This window comes from Coregonus lavaretus (genome assembly GCF_964263955.1).
Source record: "Coregonus lavaretus genome assembly, chromosome: 7".
NCBI classification, from domain to species: Eukaryota; Metazoa; Chordata; class Actinopteri; order Salmoniformes; family Salmonidae; genus Coregonus; species Coregonus lavaretus.
The window spans coordinates 2946092-2952749 of NC_139994.1; positions in this window are offsets into that span (position 1 = coordinate 2946092).

Sequence of the window (6658 nt, forward strand, 5' to 3'; positions counted from 1 at the left end):
AATATATCACTGTTCAGATCAAAAAAACTACATACCAGTACCGTAAAGTAGGCTACAGTACATAACCAATCATATCAGTACAGTAAAGTAGGCTACAGTACATAACCTATCATAACAGTACCGTAAAGTTGGCTACAGTACATAACCTATCATAACAGTACCGTAAAGTAGGCTACAGTACATAACCAATCCTAACAGTACCGTAAAGTAGGCTACAGTACATAACCAATCATATCAGTACAGTAAAGTAGGCTACAGTACATAACCTATCATAACAGTACCGTAAAGTTGGCTACAGTACATAACCTATCATAACAGTACCGTAAAGTAGGCTACAGTACATAACCAATCCTAACAGTACCGTAAAGTAGGCTACAGTACATAACCAATCATAACAGTACAGTAAAGTAGGCCACAGTACATAACCAATCATAACAGTACAGTAAAGTAGGCCACAGTACATAACCAATCATAACAGTACCGTAAAGTAGGCTACAGTACATAACCAATCCTAACAGTACCGTAAAGTAGGCTACAGTACATAACCAATCATAACAGTACAGTAAAGTAGGCCACAGTACATAACCAATCATAACAGTACCGTAAAGTTGGCTACAGTACAGTCGTGGTCAAAAGTTTTGAGAATGACACAAATATAAATTTTCACAAAGTCTGCTGCCTCAGTTTTGATGATGGCAATTTGCATATACTCCAGAATGTTATGAAGAGTGATCAGATTAATTGCAATTAATTGCAAAGTCCCTCTTTGCCATGAAAATGAACTTAATCCTAAAAAAAACTTTTCCACTGCATTTCAGCCCTGCTACAAAAGGACCAGCTGACATCATGTCAGTGATTCTCTCGTTAACACAGGTGAGAGTGTTGACGAGGACAAGGCTGGAGATCACTCTGTCATGCTGATTGAGTTAGAATAACAGACTGGAAGCTTTAAAAGGAGGGTGGTGCTTGAAATCATTGTTCTTCCTCTGTTAACCACGGTTACTTGCAAGGAAACATGTGCCATCATCATTGCTTTGCACAAAAAGGGCTTCACAGGCAAGGATATTGCTGCTAGTAAGATTGCACCTAAATCAACCATTTATCGGATCATCAAGAACTTCAAGGAGAGAGGTTCAATTGTTGTGAAGAAGGCTTCTGGGTGCCCAAGAAAGTCCAGCAAAGGCCAGGACCATCTCCTAAAGTTGATTCAGCTGTGGGATCGGGGCACCACCAGTGCAGAGCTTGCTCAGGAATGGTAGCAGGCAGGTGTGAGTGCATCTGCACGCACAGTGAGGCGAAGTCTTTTGGAGGATGGCCTGGTGTCATGAAGGGCAGCGAGGAAGCCACTTCTCTCCATTAAAAACATCATGGACAGACTGATATTCTGCAAAAGATACAGGGATAAAGTCATTTTCTCTGATTAATCCCTTTCCGATTGTTTGGGGCATCCGGAAAAAAGCTTGTCCGGAGAAGACAAGGTGAGCGCTACCATCAATCCTGTGTCATGCCAACAGTAAAGCATCCTGAGACCATTCATGTGTGGGGTTGCTTCTCAGCCAAGGGAGTGGGCTCACTCACAATTTTGCCTAAGAACACAGACATTAATAAAGAATGGTTCCAACACATCCTCAGAGAGCAACTTCTCCCAACCATCCAAGAACAGTTTGGTGACGAACAATGCCTTTTCCAGCATGATGCAGCACCTTGCCATAAGGCAAAAGTGATAACTAAGTGGCTCGGGGAACAAAACATTGACATTTTGTGTCCATGGCCAGGAAACTCCCCAGACCTTAATCCCATTGAGAACTTGTGGTCAATCCTCAAGAGGCGGGTGGACAAACAAAAACCCACAACTTCTGAAAAACTCCAAGCATTGATTATGCAAGAATGGGCTGCCATCAGCCAGGATGTGGCCCAGAAGTTAATTGACAACATGCCAGGGCGGATTGTAGAGGTCTTGAAAAAGAAGGGTCAACACTGCAAATATTGACTCTTTGCATAAACTTAATGTAATTGTCAATAAAAGCCTTTGACACTTATGGAATGCTTGTAATTATACTTCAGTATACCATAGTAACATCTGACAAAAATATCTAAAAACACTGAAGCAGCAAACTTTGTGAAGACCAATACTTGTGTCATTCTCAAAACGTTTGACCACGACTGTACATAACCAATCCTAACAGTACCGTAAAGTCGGCTACAGTACATCTGAAGCACAATATGGCTCTAAGCCCACTGATCTTCCCCCGCCCTGTGGTTTTCCTCTTAAGTAAATAAACACTGCTGCAGCCCGATGAGCTCACCGCTTCCTAAACGTTGCTGTTCCCTCAGGCACAGATCTAGAATCAGCGTACTCTCCCTTAGACATAACCTTAATCTTGAGAGGGGAAATTGGAGAATTCACCTTAGATCAGTGTCTTAGTGTAACTGCAGGCATCTCCCCCTGAGAACGAGCAGACAGTACGGTTGCTAAAGAAACAAGAACCATAAAACTGGTTATCACCATGGTATCGCCACGGTTCCTGACAGTACACCATATATAGAGTGCATTCGGAAAGTACTCAGACCCCTTGACTTTTTCCACATTTTGTTAAGTTACAGCCTTATTCTAAAATGGATTAAAAACTTTTTTTACTCATCAATCTACAAACAATACCACATAATGACAAAGCGAAAACAGGTTTTTAGACATTTTTGCAAATGTAATTTTTTTTTTCAAAAAATACCTTATTTACATAAGTATTCTACCCCTATGCTATGAGACTCAGGTGCATCCTGTTTCCATTGATCATCCTTGAGATGTTTCTACAACTTGTCCACCTGTGATAAATTCAATTGATTGGACATGATTTGGAAAGACACACACCTGTCTATATAAGGTCCCACAGTTGACAACGCATGTCAGAGCCAAAACCAAGCCCTGAGGTCGAAGGAATCGTCCATAGAGCTCCGAGACAGGATTGTGTCGAGGCACAGATCTGGGGAAGGGTACCAAAAAATGTCTGCAGCATTGAAGGTCCCCAAGAACACAGTGGCCTTCATCATTCTTAAATGGAAGAAGTTTGGAACCACCAATACTTTTCTCAGAGCTAGCCGCCCAGCCAAACTGAGCAATAGGGGAGAGGGGCCCTGGTTAGGGACTGAGAGTCACTCTGACAGAGCTCCAGAGTTCCTCTGTGGAGATGGGAGAACCTTCCAGAAGGACAACCATCGCTGCAGCGCTCCACCAATCAGGCCTTTATGGTAGAGTGGCCAGACGGAGCCACTCCTCAGTAAAAGGCACATGACAGCCCGCTTGGAGTTTGCCAAAAGGCACCTAAAGGACTCAGACCATGCGAAACAAAATTATTTGGTCTGATGAAACCAAGATTGAACTCTCTGGCCTGAATGCCAAGGGTCATGTCTGGCACCATCCCTATGGTGAAGCATGGTGGTGGCAGCATCATGCTGTGGAGATGTTTTTCAGCGGCAGGGACTGGGAGAGTAGTCAGGATCGAACGGAGCAAAATACAGAGAGATCCTTGATGAAAACCTGCTCCAGAGGACTCAGGACCTCAGACTGGGGCGAAGGTTCACCTTCCAACAGGACAACGACCCTAAACACACAGCCAAGACAATGCAGGAGTGGCTTCGGGACAAGTCTCTGAATATCCTTGAGTGGCCCTTCCAGAGCCCGGACTTGAACCCACTCGAACATCTCTGGAGGACCTAAAAAAAGCTGTGCAGCGACACTCCCCATCCAACCTGACAGAGCTTGAGAGGATCTACAGAGAAGAATGGGAGAAACTCCCCAAATATAGGTTTGCCAAGCTTATAGCGTCATACCCAAGAAGACTCAAGGCCATAATCGCTGCCAAAGGTGCTTCAACAAAGTACTGCGTAAAGGGTCTGAATAATTATGTAAACATTATATTTCCGTTAATTATTTATTTATTTAATCCTAAAAGGTTTTTGCTTTGTCATTATGGGGCATTGTCAGTGCCGATTTTAGCATGTACATCTTGGTGGGGCAAAACAAAACAAAAAATGTTTTGATGCATGCCAGCAAAGCCAATACACAACACAACACTAAACAATGCACTATAACGGTGACAACCGGTGCCCAATAGCAGAGCTTTCTTTTCAGCACCATGGAGTGAATCCTTACCACCGCTACACCTGGCTATCAGCGGAGCCTTGTCTGGCAGCGAAACAGTTCATTCAGCCCCATTTACTGCCTTTTTAAAAAACATAGCTCATATTGCTGACTTGCTTAAACAAATGTGGTTTCTACTGACAATTGAGATGTACAAACTATGGCATAAGGGAACGACGAGCGGATAAGAGTCCATCCGTCATTTCAATTAAGACATTAATGAGCGAGCTAAGATGGACGTAGTCAATATAACTATTTGTTCAGCACTTTTGAAATGTACAGCGACAGAATTCAGAACATGGGCCACTCTTACATTGTTCTCCCTGTACACCAAGTAAGAACCGTAGGATAAATAAAGGGGGCATAGGAGCAGACAATGAAAGCTCTTACAGTATTCGTTGATTACATTTCTCTAAAACAGGCTATAGGCTGTTCATCAAGTCAGAACAGTAGGCTAAGTTATGAGGGAGGAAAGGGACTAAATCATTAGGGTGAGGCACATGGGCTACCAACAGCTTACTACACAACATACACTTAGTATTACTTTCTTAGATACAGTATACATATCTCCCTGGCACATTACATAATTTATGCAGCAGCATACAATACATGTGTGGACTCACCTTGTTGTGCTGTGCTCACTTGAACAGGAAGGGAGCGCGGCGGTCCAGCTTGTGGGCTCTAGAAAGAGGCCCGAAATTCCGACTTGGAATTCCGAGTTGGATGACCGTTCAAAATTATTTTCCGTATTTTCCCAGTCGGAGCTAGTTTTATCCGAGTTCCCAGTTGTCTTGAACTCACTGATGTCTGAGATTTCCCAGTTCAGAGTTTCCAGTTGTTTTGAACGCGGCAGAAGTCATGCTGGATTGACAGCATGGCCATTGTATTCAAACTTTTCTGGCCCATGGCGTTACCCCCTTTTTCATGATATCCAACTGGTAGTTACGATCTTGTCTCATCGCTGCAACTCCCCTACGGACTCAGCGGTCGAGAGCCAAGCCGCACTGCTTCTTGACACACTGCTCGCTTAACCCGGAAGCCAGCCGCACCAATGTGTCGGAGGAAACACCTGTCGAACTGACGACCGGCCCGCCACAAGGAGTCACTAGAGCACGATGAGACAAGGACATCTTGGCTGGCCAAACCACCCATGTGCCTCATGGGTCTCCCGGTCACCGCCGGCTGTGATACAGCCTGGAATCAATCACGGGGCTGCAGTGGCGCCTTAGCACTCATTGTTGAATTTGCGATTTCCAACTTGTGTAATGTTTATGTCCAATGGCCGATGAGCACCGATATGTTTTAGGATTGAAAAGGATTTGCCAGTAGATTGCCGACTTGATGCATGATGATGACTGCTTGTCTAACTTGCTGGCTAAGATTTTGAAAGCATGATGTTGACATGATCAGTCCAATCAAAGCTATGGTAGATATAATGTGATTTGATGTCATTTTTTCTGTGGCCAATGACCTTGAGACTTCTTGGATGGGCACTTCTAATGTAAGTTTATGGCAGCACCCAAATGGCTTGAATTTTCGATCTCTACCCATAGATTTTGCGGTGACGTAGTGTCCCTGTGAGTGACAGAACACTGAGCCAATCACAACACAACTAGCGAACATTACCAACCCCTACGGTCCGTATTTTCCGCTGGCTGCCCACCACCACAGAAAGCACTGAGCTAGGCTGAAACACCTGCATTTTGGAGCTGCCTTACTCAAGAAAGGCAAAAAAGAGACCATGCTTGTATGCAGCTAAATTATTATTTATTTTTTACATTGTTTGCAAACGGATTTGTGACACGTATTAATGCCAAAGTAACCTGCAAAACAGGCACAGGAAAAAAAGAATAACAAATGTTTTTTTAGCTAAACAGGTCAAAAAAAAGGTGGGGCTCTGCATGATGGGTATGATGCATGATGGGTATTGTGTGTAGATTGATGAGGAAAAAATACAATTTAATCCATTTTAGAATAAGGCTGTAATGTAACAAAATGTGGAAAAAGTCAATGGGTCTGAATACTTTCCGAATGCACTGTATATCCTGCACTGTAAACAATTATTTGTTGTTTCAGCTTATTATTTCCAGTCAAAGTGCCCTTTGTCAAGCTCAATCAACTTTATAGATCCTAACTTACACCAAATGTACTTTGACTAATAAAAGATAGTTAAGTCAACTTCACCATTTGTCAGTATAACCTACTCTTCCTATTTGAATCAATTTCAACTTTAGTTATTTCAACTTTAAATGTACAGTTATCCTAACTTACACCCAATTTACTTTGACTAATAAAAAAAAGTAATGTCAACTTTACAGTTTGTCAATATAACCTACCATTTACATTTGAATCAATGTAGGTTTTAGTAGCAATTATTAGCCTCCATTTTGAAATGACTTAACATTTTCAATTAATATAATTTACAATGAAGTTAAGTAGCAAATATGTACATTGACAAAAGAACCCTGACAATGATATAATAGAAGTTACGGTAGGAAACCATCTGTCTGTTGCCCATGT